General features: G+C 31.0%; 1 long non-coding RNA gene, 5 other non-coding genes and 1 pseudogene across 6 annotated transcripts; 6 read left to right on the top strand and 1 right to left on the bottom strand.

The window, feature by feature from the left end:
- Nucleotides 1-1,554: 1,554 nt before the first annotated feature.
- Nucleotides 1,555-1,750, top strand: LOC121222965 (U2 spliceosomal RNA). The gene has a single exon (XR_005920335.1). It is a non-coding gene; the product is annotated as a U2 spliceosomal RNA (small nuclear RNA).
- A 1,388-nt stretch (nucleotides 1,751-3,138) lies between these two features.
- Nucleotides 3,139-3,289, top strand: LOC121222653 (U4 spliceosomal RNA). Its single transcript, XR_005920009.1, has one exon. It is a non-coding gene; the product is annotated as a U4 spliceosomal RNA (small nuclear RNA).
- Nucleotides 3,290-5,015: 1,726 nt separating this feature from the next.
- LOC121222362 (uncharacterized) lies at nucleotides 5,016-6,703 on the top strand. Its single transcript, XR_005919596.1, has 3 exons — nucleotides 5,016-5,094; nucleotides 5,374-5,488; nucleotides 6,346-6,703. It is a non-coding gene; the product is annotated as an uncharacterized lncRNA (long non-coding RNA).
- Nucleotides 6,704-12,441: 5,738 nt separating this feature from the next.
- LOC121222968 (uncharacterized) lies at nucleotides 12,442-12,606 on the bottom strand (annotated as a pseudogene).
- Nucleotides 12,607-13,274: 668 nt separating this feature from the next.
- On the top strand, nucleotides 13,275-13,471 carry LOC121222846 (U2 spliceosomal RNA). The gene has a single exon (XR_005920216.1). It is a non-coding gene; the product is annotated as a U2 spliceosomal RNA (small nuclear RNA).
- A 1,473-nt stretch (nucleotides 13,472-14,944) lies between these two features.
- On the top strand, nucleotides 14,945-15,095 carry LOC121222975 (U4 spliceosomal RNA). Its single transcript, XR_005920341.1, has one exon. It is a non-coding gene; the product is annotated as a U4 spliceosomal RNA (small nuclear RNA).
- A 4,694-nt stretch (nucleotides 15,096-19,789) lies between these two features.
- On the top strand, nucleotides 19,790-19,950 carry LOC121222762 (U1 spliceosomal RNA). Its single transcript, XR_005920133.1, has one exon. It is a non-coding gene; the product is annotated as a U1 spliceosomal RNA (small nuclear RNA).
- The last annotated feature ends 2,678 nt before the right edge of the window (nucleotides 19,951-22,628 follow it).

The raw sequence follows: 22,628 nt of genomic DNA, 5'->3' as shown, positions 1-22,628 counted from the left end.
TAATTTTTAATATATTTCTATTTGATCATCAAACTACAAAAATTTTTAATTTTATCACTATCGTTTTTAATTGATTCTGTTTTAGTTACTCTTTGTTTAATCCTTAATGAAAATGATGAAAATGATGGTGTGAAATTTTTAAAGAATACAACCACACAATTAGTCCACATCCCTAGTATATGATAACAAAACGTAAGGGTGGACCATATAAAGAGAGAGCATCTCACAATGTTTAAACATCCTGTACGGGGTGCGGCATATAAACGGAGTCGATGGGTGATCATTGAGTCTCATGGTCTAGGGTAGACAGTAGTGACCTCAATTGCAGTCGGGAGGAAACGATCCTCTACACAGCTTCAGTAAGGTTATGACCAGAGATTCGTGCCTATTGAACAGATACTGTTCAAGTAAGGTTATGACCAGCGACTCTTGCTCCGTCCTATAAATTCCTCGGACAACTGTTATGTTCTTGCGATGTCGGTGTCCATTGTTTCCAAAGATGAAATGGCAGAGCAGCTTTAATGAGAGCGAGCTTATATTTAATGGCTTTGATTGATGGTTCTTTTTGGACTACATAATTAATTGGGCAAGCAAATATCAGTTGGTTTCGACACAATTATAAGTATTTAGCCCAAAGGGAGCCTCCCAGAAATTCCAAAATGGTCACATATAAGACTAGAGGAGATAAAGGAGGCATAAATTGTTTTTAGCTGAAAACAGAATAAATCTAATAATTCAATGTTGAAATATGTCGGTCAAAATAAAGAGATTTTATTGTTAACAACATCAGCTTCCAACTGATGAGCCACTCCATTTCCTATGAAGAGGCTACCTGTAACAGCGTTTTGGACTCAAAGGCAAGTTGATAGCTTCAGGTTTTGTGGAACGTCACCGGACGGACGAACTAGGCCTGCTCATTTCAACAGCTTTCCTTGAATTGCTGCCAATACCATATCCGGAAGAACTAAGTCTTCCATTATCTCTCCTATCATATCCATCAAAGCAGCTACAAATCTTCCTATTCAAAATTATGTCACCTGCAATTGGGCTTCGAAACTCTTTTTCTGAATAAAAAATTAATTAATTTAAAAATTAGTGTAAGACATTAATTCATAAGATGCTTTAATTACGGTAAATGTAAAATATAACATATTTTAATAAATTGTGGACGTCAACAATTCCCAAAGTAAAGATAGAAACCTTTGCAAAAGTATACAAACAGAAACTTCCATGTAATGTAACCTTACAGTTTGCGAATTCTTCTTTAGTATTTAATGGCTTACCTACTAATATTGCATAGTTGGAAAGACTGATTGCTTCTTCATCTTTTGACCTATATCAAGCTGCAATAAGAGGACTAGTGTTATAATATCCAAAAATTTACATGTGCAAATTCACCAACATGCAATGTGCTGTGCAGGAAAAATTATACTAGTTTTGTCCATAGCAAACTAAAAGTTCCTTCTGACATAGTCGAAATCCCATATAGAGAGCGCAAGCCAAGGGTAAGGCAGAGACGCATTATAAAAGAAATATCAAGATGAGTTTAAGCTCATACCTTTCTCGGCCTTTTGGCTAAGATCAAGTGTAGTATCTGTTCTTATCAGTTTAATATCTGATACGTGGATCATTGATACGCATGATATTAAATCAATATTTTAGGGGGAGAGCTCATTAACAATAGCTTGCTATTGGGGTTCTCGAGTGTCGTCTTTGTTTTGCACTGCTGCATCGTTCTGGCACACCCCTCCGATTGTAGTTTTAACCTTTTGAACCAATAGACGGTAGCTTCTTGTTCGGATTGTATTAATAATTGAGGTGTAAATCTGTTTAAAGACACTATTTTAAGGGTTAATGTACTTGAGTTTTAGTCCAAACCTAATGGATGGTATCTAATTTAATTTCTGAAGTTCATTGAAGAATTGTTGTTTCAATTTGTAGTTGGCGCATAGAATTGCCGTTCAATCATTTAATTGGCTTTTCAGTTCTACGTTCTAATCATTTAAATTGAACCTAGAAGCTATTTGATTTTAAAATTTCACTGTTTTACGATAATAGAAACAATGCTTACTATTTGTATATAACATTTACATGGCTTCACACACATGGTGCCGTGTTCTTCAATTAAATACCACGTAATCGAGATGGAGTTGGAACTTGTACACTAAGGCTGTTGTCTTTGTGAAGCTGATGGAGGATCTTCATCAATTGAGTGAACTTAGGGTTCTAAACTCGGAGGTATTGGAGTTGGATAAATGCTTGACTAATCTCAGAGGAAGACTTGAAGGCAACGAGTGTCTTTATGGTGGCATTCTTGTGAATGTGTCATGGTGTCTTTATGGTGTTGTTCCGCAACGCCAACAGCATGGCTAATGCCGAGTTTTGATCGTGCTCGTGTGGTGGTGATTTTTCTCTAGTTGACTTTTAGAGCTGTTTTATGTGGCTTGTTTTATATGGTTTACTGGTGTTTTCTGGTTTTATTTTGGTGTATCCTTTTGGTTGGGTTATTTTTTATGTTGTTTTATCTTTGTAATCCCACTGTTTTCAGTGGTTGTTTTATTTTAATATAATCATTTTGATGGCCGAGCAAAAAAAGTAGTAAAAAAAAATTTAATGCCAGGCTTTAAATTTCAATTTCTTAAAACATTTTCTTTTACAATTTGAAGTACTAAACATGGCGTTCAACATCCACCTCAACTCATTTGCATCAGCAATGACCTCCATATTTGATATATTTTTAATTGATGATAAAGTATTATTATATTTATGTTTTAAATTTAATTTTTACTCAAATCATGTTTTAGCATTTTACTTTGTACTTATAATTATTTAGAAAATTGAAACTTCAAAATAATTCAACCACTAAAAGTGGCTGACTTGAATAGAAGACAAGTAAAAAAAAAATCATATGTATCGTATTTTATAGTATTATTATTTAATATAGGTAAAAAGTTTTAATTGCACATTTATTCATTTAATTTTCTTGTGAAGTTAAACAAAAAAAAACTACACTAGAAGCTAAACAAGGATACAACAAAATACACAAAATTAGGCTATTATATCCCACATGTACCGGACAATAACTCAGACAAATCTTGCACCTGCTATAAAATGGAGCTAAAAAGATCTGGTCAAGCCATCTTTGCGCTTGGGGCAATGACGCAGCTAGTGAGGTTTTAACCGAGGCGCGTCTATTGCTGGTTGAAAACTATTTCCAGACCCCCTCTTAGGCCTGGGTTCTGCCCTGGCCTTTGAGAATTTCTGGAAGGGTTCCCTTCGGGGTAAAACCCTACAATTTCTAGTTAATTACTTTGCTCTTCTTTTTCCCCTTAAAATTAAGATGGAACAATTTGTTTATGAAATTAAGGTGTTCAAAATATTTGAAGGATTTAGCATTTTAATATTTATTTTAGATTTTTGAATTTAAAAATACATACCGAAAATTCTTGAGCAAGTGTTCGACACAATAATGAGAGGTTGAAACTTGTTGATCCAAGCGTATTATACGTAGCAACTATTAGTACAATTTTATATCTACCGATAATTTTTTATTAAATTTAGGGTAATTTATTAACTAATTGATCCAACCATTCACAATTCAATTGTTGATCATTTCACAAAATTCGATCTACTCAATTAATGAAATATATAAGTTTAATTAACTGTACACCAGGTAATTACTATCTACTAGAGAAATAATAAAAAGAAAATGTACAACATAATAGAATAGAAAAAGTAGAAACTAAAATTAGTAAAAGAGCATTAATAAAATTGAGAATTGAAACATAAGAACAAAAAGAATAATAAGTATTACAGGGGTAACAAACCTCTTTCACCAATGATAAGAATGTTGTGAGCTTGATTTAATCAAAAAACTTGATGAGGTATTAAACGCAACTATAGAGATTATAATAAACTAGTTGAATAAGGTTACAGGAATGAAGTGTAAGAATACACACTTTGAGTTTGGATAGTATGCGTAATCACTAAATTAATTTAGTTAATTTGATTAATTAAATTAATATTTATTTTGGAAAATAAAAAACAAATATTGGAATAGATTAAATTATAAATTGTTAGGTCAAAAGTTAAAGCAGTACATATAATTAGACTCAATACATGAGAAGTTCAATCCCCTCATATGATAAGTGAGGGGTGGCAACCTTAGTAATATTTACTAGGGTGTGCCGCTCATCACTCTCCTAGTTAGACTAGGGGAGTATTTTTATTAAATAAGTATTATTTGTGTTATTCTTATTCAACTAGAATTATCCATATCTCTAGAAATAGATAATATTAGTAGAGCTATTAAAACATAAGTTTGATATATTGTTATTCTGCCATAAAGTAACCAAAAATTATTTACTTAAAATAAATTCTATTTTTGGTAATTATAATAGAATTACTTTCCTACTGAAAGTAATTAAGTTTCTTGTTCTGTGTAATTTAAATCCATCTCATACAAAGTACAAGTACATTTCAAGAAAAGATTTATTGTTATAAATATGACGTTGACTCGGTTTCAAAATTTTGAACTTATACTATAACTGAAAACCGTTTTCTTAACCCACTACAGGAAATTAAGCTTTTAGCGGCGTTTTTAGTGGCGATTGGACCAAAAACGCCGCAAAAGTTTAGAGCTATGACGATATTTTTATTAGAAACGCCACAAAAGGAAGCAATCGCGGCGTTTGGACCAAAAATGCAGCGAATATGTATTAAAATTTTACAAAACGGCGCCATTTTTAGTGGCGTTTGGACTAAAACGCCACAAAGATTATACATTAGTGGCGTTTTTCATAAACGCCGCAAATTTTTATTAAAGTGGACCTAAACGGTGTCATTTTGTTAGCCCCGAAATTCCTTTAGTTTTTCCCCAAATCAAATTTCCCTGAAATCCCTAAGTTATTTTTCCCAAATCACTTTATTTCTTCCCCAATTTCCCCTAACTGATCGAAATCTCTAACTATTAAAGAAACAAGCCAACATAAATTCTTGTTTCCCTCCAAATTATCAAATCATTTAACTTTTTGTTTGAGCCTAATTTTTGGCTGGAAATTCTTCGCCTCTTTCTCTCCGCTGCCGCTTCAAAAGGTAAAATTCTTTGCCTAATTTTATTTCATGGTCTTATTACTGTTTTAGTGTATTTGTATATAATTTGTCTATACATGGGGATGATTTATTTTTTATATTCCCATTTCTGTTTAGCATGATTAGTAAGGATTTTTTTTACTTTGTTTGTTCATGCTTCTCAAAGCTTGATTCTATTTTCTAGTATGTTACATGTTTTTTCCCGGCTTGTAAGTTGGTTTTTTCCCTCTCCTTGTGTTTGAAACTATTATATTCTACTTGTCCTTTGATGTCGAATAACAGGGGAAAATGCGCCAAACTACCTTTGTATTGAGTGGATAACAAAGATAACTGCGGGATATGGGAGGCTGCTGTTGTTCTCCCCGGAAACCTAATCTGCATGGGACACCTGTATAATGTTAGTAATATGCTCATCTTATGAATATGTCTAATGCCTTTATTATCATATAGGACTTTTTCTTATTTCATACTTAAGAAATAAAGCATGTTTGTTTGGAATATTGGGAGTATTCACTCACAATAATCCACAATAACAGGTTGGAAACGAATGGAAAAGGAAGAAGCAAATGAGAATGAAACGAAGAATATTTTTAATACCATTAGTTCACTCTTTTTGTAATTGGTTATTCCATGAAATTGACATTCTTTTTAATCCCTTTTGTTCCTTCTTTCCCTTGAACCAGTTATAGAACCTGTGATCTGCAACTGATTTTTTTATCTGATTAATGTTGGAACTTTTTACTGACCCCAGGGTCTTCTTTAATCATCTGAATAGAGATGTCTGTTTGTGTGCATGCTCAGATTTGTGGAAACTATTTTTATTGTGATTTCCTGCTTCAGCTTGTCTGATTCTTCATTGTATTTTGCTATTTCTTTCTTTCTTTTTAATATTGATGAAGAGCGAAAGGGAAAAAAACTAGAGGTTTGGTATATGAATCCATCGATTCCCCTAACATGAGAATCTCCTCCAAATACACCATAAAAAACTTCACGGGAGATTGAGTGTTTATATGTGTGTGAAGGATGAAGCCCTTGTGTTGTTTGTTGTGGCCATTGTGCTAATATAGTAGCTTACGTGGTGATTTCTAATTTCTTTTGGTGGAGATATCCCTTTAACTGCTACCTTGATAAAAGGGTTCTTGAGAATCCCAGTCTTTTATGTATTATTCTTTGAATTTTAAAACCCCTTTCCACAGTGTCCACCAGCTTAGGAAGAGAATGAGTCTTTTAACACCTCATGATGTATTATTGCAGGGTTTTGGTTTGGGAAAACACTTAAAGCTTGGGTTTGGAGATACGTAGTTATCAGCATTAGTTGGCAGATAATATTGTCCCAGTGCAGGTTGCAGTTCGTTGCGAAGGTGTGCTATCCTTTTTAATGCCTGGTACAGACTAAAATTAATGGTTGTTTTTCATTACTGTTTTCTTTAGTCTTCGATCACTATCACATAAGGAGCTATTAAATTTCAGCTTAATTAATGCTTCAAAAAGAGGGGATGCGTATGTACCTAGCATGAATAAGCCTAAGACTCGGCTTAAGGGCAGTTTAATTTTAATGTTGGTGATATGAATACTTGGTGATATGAATGCATTTTAATTTTAATATTTTGAATTTCTATGAATTTTTTATATTTTTAATTTTAATTTTATTTTTTATTTTTATAATTTTAAATTATTTGTTAATGTAACATATAATACTATGTTAAATTTTATTTTTTATTTTTATAATTTTAAGTTTAGCTAAAATAATAAGGATTAAATTGACAAAAAAATATAAACATTAAGATCTAAATTTACTATTATATATTATTATTTCTTCGCGTTGAGGAACAAAAGTTTACTCATTTGAGATAAATTAATTACTAAGTAAAATGACTTAAATTAATATCATATTTCGAATTTAAAAATAATTTTAGTTTTTCTTCTAATAAAGTTACTCATTTCAAGGATATTAAAAATTTAAAGTAATTGTTTTCTTAAAAATATTTTAAATTAATTATTATCTCATGATAATAGCTAAATAAAAAATTACAAATTAGAAGAGGAAGATGATAACTTGAGTTCTAACTTTTGGATTTTAATTGTGTTATTAATTTATTATTTTAAATTCTAAATTTAAATTCATTAATTTTTATATTTAGTTTTAAAGTTAAAGTTTTCATAGAAAATTTAATTTAAATAATATTTTTTATTTATCCTTAAAAGTATATAGTTTAAAGTTCAAATTTCAAAAATAAAATATAATATAATATTTATCATAGAAATAAATATTATTTAATTAAAATAAAATTTTTAAAGGAAAATAATATTTATCTTAATGTTAAAATTATTTTAATATTTTTCATAAATATTATCATAAAATAAATTGATCGATTTTAATGCGTAGTATAAAGTTAAAAAGTTCATGGAAATTTAATTTAAATATTAACTCAAAATAGATGAAAAATTAACAAATATTAACTTTATTAACATATAATTATTAATTTGTTAATTTTTATCTTTTTAAGTATAGCAAACATAAAGGTGATAAAAACACAAATTTAAAAATTAAAAGAGTATAATTAAAGGGTTAAAATCTAAGGTTAAAATTTAAAGATGATAATCATAACTTACATAAACATTTAAAGAATAAAAAAAAAACTTTAGATCATAACTTACATAAATACATATCATAACTTACATAACTTACATAATACATAAATATATATCATATCATAACTTACATAAAACTTTGGATCAAATATATAAAAATCACATAAATTTGGGCAACACTATTGTTTTTCCCTACTCTTATACTTATAAATAAACAACTTACCTGAATTAGTTTACACCCATTAAATACTTGATACTTGAAATGTATTATCTATTTTAGTACAATGACATGATTTAGATCAATTTAGAACACATAAGTAACAGTAATTTATTGTCAACTTTAGACTTCAAGAACTACGAAATGGATAAGAGTTGGATGAATTTGTCAAGGGTAAGCAACGACTATCGAAATGGAGTACAAATTTTTCTAAATTTTGCATTTCAAAATGCAAGCCAAGAGAATATGATTCTTTGCCCATGTAAGAAGTGTAGCAACATCAATTGGCATATTCGTGAAGTTGTCTATGAACATCTAATTTTTGATGGCTTTATTCGGGGTATAAAAAATGGATTTTCCATGGAGAGTGTACACCTCGTAGAACCTCTTCAACGATTAATCCGGCTTATCCTCATAATGCTTACCATCAGTCTGTTAGAGAAGATGACATGAAAGGTATGTTGCATGATGCATTTAATATGCACAGTCATGGTTTGCAATCGTTTCCACTTGAAATTATTGTATCCAATGATTGTGATATTGGTGGAAATGCTTTTATTGAAACGGGAAGAAGTGTACCTGATGAAGATCCAAATGGAGAAACGGCAAAGTTCTACAAGTTACTTAATGAAATGAATGAAGAACTTTATGAGAGATCAAAATTTTCAAAATTGTCCTTTTACATTCGTCTTTTTCACTTAAAATGTTTGGGAGGGTGGACCGGAAACTCTTTTACACTGTTGTTAGAGTTTTTGAGAGACATGTTTCCGTTTGCAAAGATCCCTCATTCATGCAAAGATATGAAGAAACTAATAAAAGATTTAGGCCTTGGTACGACAAATTCATAGTTGCCCAAATGACTACATGTTGCCTAAATTCATAGTTCCACTAATACCAAGGCTTCAAAGGCTTTTCATGTCATCAAAGACAGCCGAGTCTATAAGGTGGCATCATGATCGATGAACCAATGATGGATTATTAAGGCATCCTACAGATTCTTTAGCTTGGAAATCATTTGACAGTAAATTTCCAAGCTTTGTAAGCGATCCTCGGAATGTGAGGCTTGGGCTAGCATCTGACGGATTTAATCCTTTTAAAATCATGAGTACTTCGTACAGTACTTGACCTGTAGTGCTTGTTCCTTACAACTTGCCTCCATAGATTTGCATGAATCAATCTTCTTTTATCTTATCTATGATTATCCCTGGAGAGAAAGGCCCCGAAAATGATATTGACATTTATATGCAGCAACTTATTGAAGAGTTGAAACAGTTATGGGCGAGTGTTGAAACATATGATGTCTTGAGAAAGGAGAACTTTTATTTGCTTACAGCTTTGTTGTGGACTATTAATGATTTCTCGGCTTATGTCAATTTATCTGGTTGGAGTACCAAAGGACGTTATGCTTGTCCTTGTTGTGTGGCGTAAACATGTTTGAAGTGATTATATACTGGGAAGAAGTTCTCTTATACGGGGCATCGTCGATGGTTAAATGGAAATCATAGATTTAGATTTCAGAGGACTTTATTTGATTGTACTGAAGAGAGGTTGGTGGATGAGAAGTGAATAGGGAAAGGTTTTCTAAACTAACTTCGATGCCCTCTTAGGCTTCCTTCATCTCCCTTTTATAGGAGAATTCTTGAACTCTATTTAATTTTCTTTGAATCTCGCACAGTTTTTCTGATAAGGATAATGTCTCATCATTGATTTGACATGGTTGCTTCCACGTTGCTTCCTTTTTTGTCTGCACCTAGATGTCGTTTTCCCAAGTTGCTTTCTTGGATGTAATTTTCCCATGTAGCTTCCTTTTTTGTTTTCACTTGGATGTCGTTTTCCCAAGTTGCTTCCTTGATATTTTAATTGGTTTTTTCCAATTGGCTTTTATCCTTCTTGAATATTAACTAGATTCATTTCCTCCATTTCATCTAGCTGTAATCAATCTATTGACAGTCTTGGTGAGTTCTAATTTTCCCACGTATTTTTGATTTCTTCTATTATGTGTGATGAAATATCATCAATCTCCATGTCAGCTATCTTTTTTAATAGTTGCACGGATTCTTCGTCTCTATCATCTTGAGTGTTTCCAATATCATATGCCAATATTCTTCTTCCATCAGTCCATAGGCTATAAGTTTTTTGTTGAAGTAAATATTGGACTTTGGTCATTAAATCTATTCTTGTTTGGATATGATAATAACTGAGATTATTATAACACTTGTCAATATTTTTTGTCAAGTTTCTTTTTTCTTCTTTAGTTACTGAAAGGTTCGGACCTCCAATCATTTTTTAATGATCCAAATTTGATATGGCTGATAAAATTTTTCTTTTTTAGCTATACCATTAAGACTACTGATTTCAAGATGAAAATAATAATAAAAATCATCTTCATTTATCATACGTAATAATATAGATTTAATAAATGCAGAAAAATCTTTTAATAAATGGAAAGAAAAATTTTGAATTTTTATTTCTTTAACAAAACCCAATACTACTTATATCAAATGGTTCATGATCAAGTCTAAATTTTATAGTAGGGAATTTTTTATTTAAATCGTTTGTAATAACATAGGCTTGTAAAAAATATTCTGAAAAAGCTTTTTGAAATTGAACTTGCTGTTTGCAGATAGCTCCATTTATTTTTGTAAATATTTCCACTGGTAAAATTTTTCTAGCCTTATTATATAAACATAACCTAAACATTTTATTCATAATAGGGCTATTTGTTCCTTTATTAATAAAATACTGACATATATCAAGAAGATTGTTTATCTCCTTAATATCTAAATAACTGATTTCTAGTTCTTCCCAATCTCGATATAAAATAGATTTTAATAATAAATCATGACCTTCTTATTCTTTAGTTATTTTTTCAACTAGAAATTGTGAAAGCTTAGTAAGAGCTCTCCTGAAATTAGCTATTTATTCAGTAATATGGGTTTCCATATATCATTAATAAAATTATATAATTCTGATGGTAAGTCTAAATTATAAAAAGATTTTATTTCCTGAATTTGTTGTGGTTTCAACAAATTTTCTGATGCACAAAATTTTTCTGCTCCTTTATAATTTCAGTATAACCAGCTTGATATGCTGAATTTGGATCTTGAGACTAAGGGAATTGACTTTACCGGTTGTGGTGTAAATGATAAATGAGTTCCAACTGGTTGTCTTACCATTGGATATAGAATCCTTGGTTAGGATAAAAAGATACTTGAGAAGGTATTGTCACAAATCCTTGATTAGGATTTGTCGATTTGAATGTTTTCCCTTTGTTGGGCCTTTTATGAACAGTAGTCCATTTATCGACTTTTTCTAGAGGTTTTTTACCTCTATCCATATGGCATGCTAAGATAATCAACAATAATATTGTTAGTACCTTTAGACGTATAAGACTTCAAAATTAAAATTACATAATTTATTATATCATCTAATTCTTCGAGGTACCACTTTTATTAGTAAGAAAATGATTAACTGCCTGATTATCAGTTTTGATAATAAAAATTTCAGATGCTAAATATATAAGAAAGTGTTTTTATTCCTCTCTTTATTGCTAATAATTCTTTTTCATATATGACATAATTAATTTCATTTGGTTTAAATTTCCCCGAACTATATCCACATATTAATTCTTCTTTATTTATTGTTCTAGCTTTTAAATACAACCCCAATAATTTTGTGAGGCGTCTGTTTCTAAAATTAATTTATCACCTTATTTAGGTAAATAAACTTTTGGAATTTGATTAATTTCAGATTTTAAATTTTTTTATGATTTTCGAGTCTATTTTAGACCAGATAAAAGGTTTATCGCCATTGATAAAACTAAATAATGAAAATAGTTATAATCTAATTAACATTTATTACTTAAAAGATTTAGTTAAAATAATTAGAATTGAAGTAAAGTTGTTTATCTACTCCTATTTTCTCAGATTGAGCACATTTCCTGTACAAATTAGACATTCAAAGCGAAAACAGACAATTCATGTTATATGAATACAATTTTCTATTATACCAACTCTACTTCAACAAAATTTGTTGCTAATGGAATAAATCTTGATCAATTAATCTATTCAATTATGTACTTTATACTATGAATCATATGACTTACACTAAATAGATTTAGATAGGCTTTCAACCCCTTTGAAATAGAGATTAGATATGACAGATTTATATATATATATAGATATGATTAAAGAGATATTTTAATCTTTCAAAAATCATGCAAGAACAATACATTTAATTAGATAAGATGAAAATACCACATAAATTGGGGTGTATTAAATATGGAAACGATGGATTTTATATTTACCGGCACTTTAAAGGACTAATATTTAATATCGAAAAGTATTTAATAGATTTTTATAAAATGAAGAAAAATGCTAATTGATTAAAATAAAATTTTTATAAATAGAAATCGAGATTGAAAAATGTTCATTAGTGCTTATAAGCATTGAAAGTTAGAAATATCTTAAACCCTTATGCCCGAACACAATCTAAGCCAACAACTTGGACCTACATCCCTACCACATGACAAACAAAACCTAAAGGTGTTGCATAAGGAGAGAGCATATAATAACAGCTTTTGAAGCTGTTTACCCATATGGAAAAAATAATTATATCCTACGCGAACGCAATGGGGACGTATCAGATATTAAACTGATAGAAACAGATACTACTCTTGATCTTAGCCAAAAGGTCGAGAAAAGGATCAATAAATGTCTAGATTTATATTTTATAATGTACCTTCGCCTCACCCTTTGCTTGTGCTCTCGATATGGGTCTTGGAGTAGGTCTGAACATTTGTTGCTATGGACAGAATGTATATAATTTTTCTGCACCCCCACATGGGATGCTGGTGATTTTGCACGTGAAAATGTTTGGATAATATAACTATAGTTCACTTATTGCAGCCTATACTGATCATAAGCTGGAGAAGCATGTAGATTAGACCTGCAACTACGCGATGGAATTGGTAAGCCATTAAATAAAACAACAATTTGCAACATGTGTAAAGATAGAAACCTTTGCAAAAGTATACAAACAGAAACTTCCATGTAATGTAAACCTTACAGTTTGCGAATTCTTCTTTAGTATTTAATGGCTTACCTACCAATATTGCATAGTTGGAAAGACTGATTGCTTCTTCATCTTTTGACCTATATCAAGCTGCAATAAGAGGACTAGTGTTATAATATCCAAAAATTTACATGTGCAAATTCACCAACATGCAATGTGCTGTGCAGGAAAAATTATACTAGTTTTGTCCATAGCAAACTAAAAGTTCCTTCTGACATAGTCGAAATCCCATATAGAGAGCGCAAGCCAAGGGTAAGGCAGAGACGCATTATAAAAGAAATATCAAGATGAGTTTAAGCTCATACCTTTCTCGGCCTTTTGGCTAAGATCAAGTGTAGTATCTGTTCTTATCAGTTTAATATCTGATACGTGGATCATTGATCCGCATGATATTAAATCAATATTTTTAGGGGGAGAGCTCATTAACAATAGCTTGCTATTGGGGTTCTCGAGTGTCGTCTTTGTTTTGCACTGCTGCATCGTTCTGGCACACCCCTCCGATTGTAGTTTTAACCTTTGGAACCAATAGACGGTAGCTTCTTGTTCGGATTGTATTAATAATTGAGGTGTAAAGCTGTTTAAAGACACTATTTTAAGGGTTAATGTACTTGAGGTTTAGTCCAAACCATAGGGCTATAATTTCTCATTATTTTCATCTGCATTACTTAGTTGCTGTTTGCCCTCCTGGATTAGTTAATTGTTTGAAGTAATGGATGGTATCTAATTTAATTTCTGAAGTTCATTGAAGAATTGTTGTTTCAATTTGTAGTTGGCGCATAGAATTGCCGTTCAATCATTTAATTGGCTTTTCAGTTCTACGTTCTAATCATTTAAATTGAACCTAGAAGCTATTTGATTTTAAAATTTCACTGTTTTACGATAATAGAAACAATGCTTACTATTTGTATATAACATTTACATGGCTTCACACACATGGTGCCGTGTTCTTCAATTAAATACCACGTAATCGAGATGGAGTTTGGAACTTGTACACTAAGGCTGTTGTCTTTGTGAAGCTGATGGAGGATCTTCATCAATTGAGTGAACTTAGGGTTCTAAACTCGGAGGTATTGGAGTTGGATAAATGCTTGACTAATCTCAGAGGAAGACTTGAAGGCAACGAGTGTCTTTATGGTGGCATTCTTGTGAATGTGTCATGGTGTCTTTATGGTGTTGTTCCGCAACGCCAACAGCATGGCTAATGCCGAGTTTTGATCGTGCTCGTGTGGTGGTGATTTTTCTCTAGTTGACTTTTAGAGCTGTTTTATGTGGCTTGTTTTATATGGTTTACTGGTGTTTTCTGGTTTTATTTTGGTGTATCCTTTTGGTTGGGTTATTTTTTATGTTGTTTTATCTTTGTAATCCCACTGTTTTCAGTGGTTGTTTTATTTTTAATATAATCATTTTGATGGCCGAGCAAAAAAAGTAGTAAAAAAAAATTTAATGCCAGGCTTTAAATTTCAATTTCTTAAAACATTTTCTTTTACAATTTGAAGTACTAAACATGGCGCTCAAAATCCACCTCAACTCATTTGCATCAGCAATGACCTCCATATTCGATATATTTTTAATTGATGATAAAGTATTATTATATTTATATTTTAAATTTAATTTTTACTCAAATCATGTTTTAGCATTTTACTTTGTAACTTATAATTATTTAGAAAAATTGAAACTTCAAAATAATTCAACCACTAAAAGTGGCTGACTTGAATAGAAGACAAGTAAAAAAAAATCATATGTATCGTATTTTTATATTATTATTATTTAATATAGGTAAAAAGTTTTAATTACACATTTATTCATTTAATTTTCTTGTGAAGTTAAACAAAAAAAAAACTACACTAGAAGCTAAACAAGGATACAACAAAATATACAAAATTAGGCTATTATATCCCACATGTGCTGGACAATAACTCAGACAAATCTTGCACCTGCTATAAAATGAAGCTAAAAAGGTCTGGTCAAGCCATCTTTGCGCTTGGGGCAATGACGCAGCTAGTGAGGTTTTAACCGAGGCGCGTCTATTGCTGGTTGAAAACTATTTCCAAACCCCCTCTTAGGCCTGGGTTCTGCCCTGGCCTTTGAGAATTTCTGGAAGGGTTCCCTTCTGGGTAAAACCCTACAATTTCTAGTTAATTACTTTGCTCTTCTTTTTCCCCTTAAAATTAAGATGGAACAATTTGTTTATGAAATTAAGGTGTTCAAAATATTTGAAGGATTTAGCATTTTAATATTTATTTTATTTGTAAGAGATTAGTGTTTAAAAATACAGACAATAGCAATTCAAATAATCAAATTTATTCATTTGATGAAGTGTTGGACATAATAATGAGAGATTGTGATAAACTTGTTGAGCAAGGTTATGAAAATGGAGTGTAGGAATACACCTTCTAAGTTAGATGAAAATAGCACTTAAATTCGGTCTATTGAAATATATAACTTTAATAAATTCGGTGTTTAAAATTTCTGACTGAGTTAACATAGTAATTACTACCAGAGATAATAAAAAGAAAACGTAAAATAGAATAGAAAAAGCAGAAACTAAAAGTAATGAAAGAGCAATAAAAATTGAGAATTGGAAAAGAAGAATAATAAGTATTACATGGCTAACAAACCTCTTGACCAATGATAAGAAAGTTGTAAGCTTGATTTATTGTGAGAACTTGATGAGGTGTTAAGCAACTATGAGAGGTTGTGATAAACTGGTTGAATAAGGTTACTGGAATGAAGTGTAAGAATACACATTCTAAATTCAATCGTATGGATGGAGTATGGCTCGGATTATATGGATGGAGTAAGCTTGGTTTCAATTCACTTTCATATGAGTTGCACCATTTTTCCCTCTTTTCATGGCTTCATACTCTTCTATAGGTTGTTTGTTTAGGGAACTTGGGTCTTTCTTCTGAAAACATAACATTTTAACCACGATGAGATTCCTAACCTTGTTTTCCAAAGTAGAACGACTGTTTGTTGAGTTTCAATAATTTTTATAATTGTAACGATCCGGTTTCTAGTGGTGTCAAAAAAGACGGGTTTGAGACTCCATTTCCGTAAACCAATCCCGTAAATATTATTAAATACTTACAAAGTTATTATATAAGTGAATTGAATTTTGGATAAGTAATTTAGTCGAAATTGTGTTTAATTAAGGTTTAGTGACTAAATTCTAAAGTCCAATCACTATAGATTTTTAATTAAGAAATGACTTGAGGACTGACATTGTAATTAACCAAAGATCCAAAATAGCAATTAAATCATATTTAAATGAAAAATAGTGAACGGTAAGATTATTTAGTCACTAACCTAAGTTAATTACGGTTAAATTAGTTAAAACATAAGTAATTAAACTAAATTACAAATTAATCCTATTATAAATAAGACAATTTGGTGGAATGAAAGAGAAACTTTCTGTCATCTTCCACCTACAAACCATGAAGAGAAAAACAAAAGGTTCCAAGGGTTTTCAAAGTTTTGGTCACTAATTAGATGTTACAATCAAGTCATTTTCTTGTAATTTTTATGTTTTTGAGGTCATGGGAGCTTGATTTAGCTTACCCATGTACCAATTTGTAAAACTGTTAAAGTTTTAGAAAGTTGCCATTGTTGATTTCTTGAAGTTTTAGGTGTTAAATTGATAGATTTTAAGTTTAGATGTGAAAAAAGGACTGAATTGTAAAGTTAATTTATAACTTTTTACATTAGGGACTAAACTATATAAAATATTAAATTGGCAGTAGAAATAAGAAATAGGAGGTCTCTGATAAGCATTAGTGAAATTAGATTTCAATTTGGAGCTTTAAATTGAAAGTTAGGTTAGTCTCGGTTTTAGGGACTAAATTGGATAATTGTAAAATATATGTGACTTTGTAATTATTTGTGATTTGAGCTGGAATTTAATATTATGTATTGTCAGGTTATTATTCGTAGCAAAATACGATGCAGGAACGTCAATAGGGAGAGGAAAGATGAAAGCCGATGACGAGTAACTCGAGTGTTCGATTTGTATTTCTATGATTTGATTAATTTCAATTGTTGCATGGTTACCTTGTTTTGCATGTTATGGTAATGAGGTGAGTTAAAAATGATTAATCAAACTGAACTAATACGATGTTGGTTGATTATCAAGATAAAAGGTAAAATTGAATAAAATTAAAAATAATATCACTTGATGAAAATACGAAATTGGCTTGACTCATGTTATGATATATATATGAATTGATGAATTGGTTGATGAATTGAAAATGATGAGTTATAAATTGAGCTATATTATGATTTGGATAATTGGTTACCCTATTAATTATTCGTGCAAAGTTGGATTTAGCTGACATCCCATAGGATAGATTAAGTATGGGTTGCTTCAACTACGTGTTGATGAGCGTTGGACACAACTTTTACTTCGATTATACCGATGAGCGCTGGATACAATTTATTTACTTTAGATTTTCCAATGAGGTATTGGATGCTAAGTTGGTGTGTTGGTTAGATCCATGTATCTGTTCGAGCCCGAGTCAGGTTAATAAGGGAATAATAATATGTATATACATTGCAAATTTGTTGAAAGATGATTGGAATTGATTATATGCTACTAAGTTGGATTACAAGCACTTTTATACGACATTAAATGTCGAGATATATAAAAGGTTACGCAAAATGAATAACTAGCCAGAAAGTCAATTCGGTAAGGTTTGGAATGTATCATTTGACTTGGTAATGAAAAGTGACATAATTATTTTTTATAAGTTGGTATTTATACAATTCATTCAGAATTGAAATTTTGGTACGCAATTGATTATTTAGTGTGTTATTTTGATTTGAATTATAAAAATACCATTGAGCTTTATCGCTCAATGTACGGTTTTGTTTTTCGTGCGTAGACTAGGTACAATTCAAGATCCCAAGCATCGACTTCAACATCCAACCAAAAATCCTGGACTCAACAATGTTGGTGAACCTCTTTTGTTAGTTATATGACATGTACCTAGTAGAGTCATTTTGGTATTTTGCTAATGGTAAACGTGGATTATATGTAGTTGAATGAAATGTGTTAGGTAGATAGTTTATAAGTAATATGGCATAGATATTTTAATTATTAACGTACTAATGAACTTGAGAAGTTGCTTGAATGGTATTGATATTGACTATTGATGGCTTGAACATGTATGGTAATGATTGTAAAGAAATTGTAGGTTGATGCCCATTAGGAATTGCAAAAACAGTGTGTGATATTGCGATGTCGTTTGAATGTCATCGCGACGAGAAAAGACCTATAATGTCACGACAATATGAGGGACCTCGTTGTCTCGATGAGGCCAACACAATAAGCGGCATCGTGATGTTAAGTGGTCTAACGTCATGATGTGACAAACTGTTTAGTGACATCACGACGTTCAAATGTTAATGTCACGACGTCAATCCTATATTTTGAAACTTTTACAATTTGGTCCTTTGACCTCAAGTTACTATTTGAACTTTAGAAAGTTAGTGTAAGACTCGTAAATGATTGCATATTGTATTGAACATATGTTTTTGGTTGAATTTAAGCATTAAATGGTATGTTTTGATTATGATTGATCGTAGTTGCTTCGGCAACGAATGTGGCACATTGCAATTTGAACTCGGCAACCGAGTCGGGTATAGGGTGTTACAATAATGATAGTTATAGTTCTCATTAATATTACTAGATTTTATCGCACCACAATGTGGGTGAACAAAAATATTTGATAATTAAAACATATCTATAAAAATATGGGTTAGTATTTGGTATACTTGTAGTATACTTTTTTTTTTTATTTCACAAGTAGCTTTAAAAAATTGCTACATGTCTCCTTTTTAAATATTTTATTATACCACTGTAGGACGCTTGTCAACCTCCTGACCTTACTTATGAAGTCTAAAAACGCCATTAGCAGTATACCAAATATTTCCCTAAAAATATATCAACAAATTATATGAAAATATGAAAATATATTAATTACCCTTTTAAGGTAAGGGTATTTTAGGATAGATGTTAGCTTGGATAGGGAGATTTACAAGGCTTTGGTTGAATAAGCATAAGGAGGTGATTTTGAAAAAGCTAAAATAGAAATTTGGTGTGGATTATAGGAATTGAGATAAGTTAATGCTTTGTTCATCCACTCTTTTCCTTGGATTGAGCATTAAACTAACAAAGAGAAAAGGGCCAAATCATATCTAATGAATACCATTTTTTACTATGTAAACTCTACTCCAATAAAATTTGTTGTTTAGGGAAAAAATCCTTTTCAATTAATTTGTTTAAATAAGTACTTTTATTATGAATTAAGTAGGATCAGATAGGTTTTCGGTGTTTCTTTCCTTGAAATAGAGGTTGTATGATGGATTTATACACTTAATAATTTTAAATCAAATTTTATTTAAAAAAGGTATTTTAATCTTAAATCACTTAATAATCTTAAATCGAATTTGATTAGAAACAGGGATTTCAATCTTAAATTAGTGACGAAGAAAATATCACTTGAATTCAAGTGTATTATACATGGTAACAATGAGTATACTTCTTATATTTATAGGTATTTTAAAAGATCGATATTTGGTATTGAGAAGTATTTAACATATCACTATAAAATTAAGAACAATGTTGATAAAAAAAAACTATTATTATTGACAGAAATCAAGATTGGGAAATGTTAATAATTAGTGTTTAGAAGTATTGAAAGGTAAAAATGTTCTAAATCTTTATGCCCACAATGCAACCTGAATCCCACATTGCTAGCGTATGGTAAACAAAACATAAAGGGTGGTGTATAAGGAGAGAGGATAGAGCAACATTAAAACATACTTACCTGGACGGGGTCAATGAGTGATCAGGAAGACTCATGGCCTAGAGCAGTGACCTCCATTGCACTTGGGAGGGGTGCTGCTTTAAGGTCTCCCCAAGAGGGAGAGCCTACGTCATAATTTGTGGCAGTGGGGGCTTGCGTTCGCGCAGCCTCTATCAATTTCAAGTGAAAGTAATTGATATCAAATTTTAGGATATAATTCTTTGTTCTATATGGATAAACAGCTTCAAAATCTCGAAAAAGAGTGTAGAAAGTGTGTGAGTGAACATTGTGACCATTCCATGCTTTAGTTGATACCAGCAGGAAACGATCCTCTACAGCTTCAGTAGGGTCAAAGGCAAATATCAGTTGGTTTCAACTGTCAAGCATACTTAAGAACACCTAGGTAGCCTCCCAAAAATTCCAGGCGGGCAGGTAAGAGGAGACAGACATAATTTCTTTTTTAGCTGAAAAGAGAATTAAGATAATAATTCAATTCAGAATGTTCACAAATAAATATGTTTACAAATCTACCTTTTGAAAATTATGTCATAGTAACGATACCACTGCAATTGGGCTTTGAAACCTTTTTTTTTTCTTAAAAATTCCTAAAGTAAAGATTGAAGCCTTTGCAAAACCATACAAACAGAATCTAATCCCTTCACACATTACATTTTGCAAATTGTTGTTTTATTTAATGGCTTACCAATACCATTGCGTAGTTGCAGGTCTAATCGACATGCTTCTCCTGCTTTTGATTAATTCAAAAGTTTCGATCAATTTAACTTGTACTACAGATAACTTTGGTTCACTCGGTTTTTGTTAATTTCTAATTAACCAAATTAATCATTGCAGACTATTACTTACGGAGGTCTGATTAGAGCGGAAGCCAAATAGTGTGGCAACAGAAATAAGCCAATACAGAGAAGAGAAGAAACCAAAAGCAAAAATTTCTCTCACTTGGAATCCGGATCTCTTAAAAATAGACCAGTTTTTCGAGAAATAAAAAGTGACCTAATAAATTTTTAGAACAATTTGTCAATAAAAGGCATTGCGGTTGGTTTGCAAGTTCAATGAAAAGTTGTTGGTAAAAGGTTATTTTAGTATCCAAAATTATAGGAAAACAGAAAGAGCTTGCCAGGGATATCATACTATCAGTGACCACATCTCCGCAACTAACAGCACGTTTGGTTCGCTGTAATGGAATAGAGGCGTAATAACAAATCAATTGTTTGGTTGAATGTAATGGAATAGAGGCGTAATAGTATTCTTGTGTTTGGTTGAATGGAATGGAGGTGTAATAGCATAAGGGAAAAAACTAAAATGACTAGAATACCCTTAGCATAAATTTGTTTAGGTAAATGATTATTGTTATTGTTATTAAATTTTAATAAGATTATTAATATCAGTAATAAATAATTTAATCATATTTTAACATAATTATTATTAAATATATTTAATTAAAATATATAATTTAATAAAATTCTTAATAATCAATATTCTTATATGAATTTACTCAAATCATAATATATAATGCTATAAAAGATAATTTAACATAATTATTAACTTGACGCAATGTATGTTTTTTTGAACCACAGGTCTTTTTTTTGTCCAACTTAATTTTTGAGACCTGATTTTTTTTTTAAATGTTGAAGACCTCTACAAAAATATTGAAAGGACGTTTGTATAGCCTGACAGATTGACCAGTCTTGTTCTTATTTATTCCTTCTCCTTATTTTGATTTTTAAAAAAAATTAAACATAATAAATTATTATAAATATAAATAATTAATTACATCAGAAGTTAATACTTTGTAGGGGCAAATTTTTTGGGAGATCTCAAACAAGCTTAAACCATTTGGTCTGTCTTGTACCAATTTAACCAGGTTATCAACCTCCTGATTAGGGGTGTTCAATCTGTTAACTGACCAGTTAACCAACCCAAACTATCATTAATTGAATTAACCGACTCTTTTAAACCCTTAACCGTTAATCAAACTGAAATTTTTTCAAAAAAAAAATAACTGAACTGAACTTTTTCGGTTAATTCGGTCGGTTAATTGAACCAATCGAATTTTATAGGTTTTTTGATTTTTGGTTAAAACAAGTATAAAACATAGAAAAAAAATTAACCGAATTAACTGACCGATTAATTTATACTTCTAAAAAATCAACCGAACCGACCGACCCCAGACTGAATATTATAATATTATTTATTAAGTTCGGTTAACCGACCGAGTTCGAACCGAATTAATCATTAACCGAACTTCCAAAAAAATTATTAACCGACCCCGACCGAATTAATTCAGTTAACCGAACGATTAACCGAATTAGGTCAGTTAACCGAATTAATTCGGTTTTACCCAAAATTTGCACACCCCTAATCCTGGTTATCTTCTCTAGAGATGTGGCATATACTCCAGTGCCCAATCTGCACCCAAATTTGATGAATTCTTCTGATCAAAGTAGATTTGGAACTCTTGGAAGAATTCTCTTAAATGGCCTTAGTCACCTCAAGATTATCATTTTTAATCAAGACATTATCATAACCCCGATCGATTAAGAGTACCAAACCATCTAAGATGCCCCATGATTCAGCATAAAAAAATAGAGCAGTTCCTCGAATAACTGTTAAAGCCAAGAATCCACCTCCCATCTTGATCACAAACAATTCCTCCTACTGCAGCAAAACTTGTTTCATTTCTGACTGGCCCATCAGTGTTTAAATAGACCTAATTACCTGTCAAGTATGAGGTTATCAAAACAATTCCTCCTACTGCAGCAAAACTTGTTTCATTTCTGTTTAAATAGACCTAATTACCTGTCAAGTATGAGGTTAGAACCGATCTTCGTGTC

This window comes from Gossypium hirsutum, chromosome D10, assembly GCF_007990345.1.
Source record: "Gossypium hirsutum isolate 1008001.06 chromosome D10, Gossypium_hirsutum_v2.1, whole genome shotgun sequence".
In the NCBI taxonomy this organism is placed as follows: Eukaryota; Viridiplantae; Streptophyta; class Magnoliopsida; order Malvales; family Malvaceae; genus Gossypium; species Gossypium hirsutum.
The sequence above is the reverse complement of the archived record's forward strand: the minus strand, read 5'-3'. Positions and strand labels throughout refer to the sequence as shown.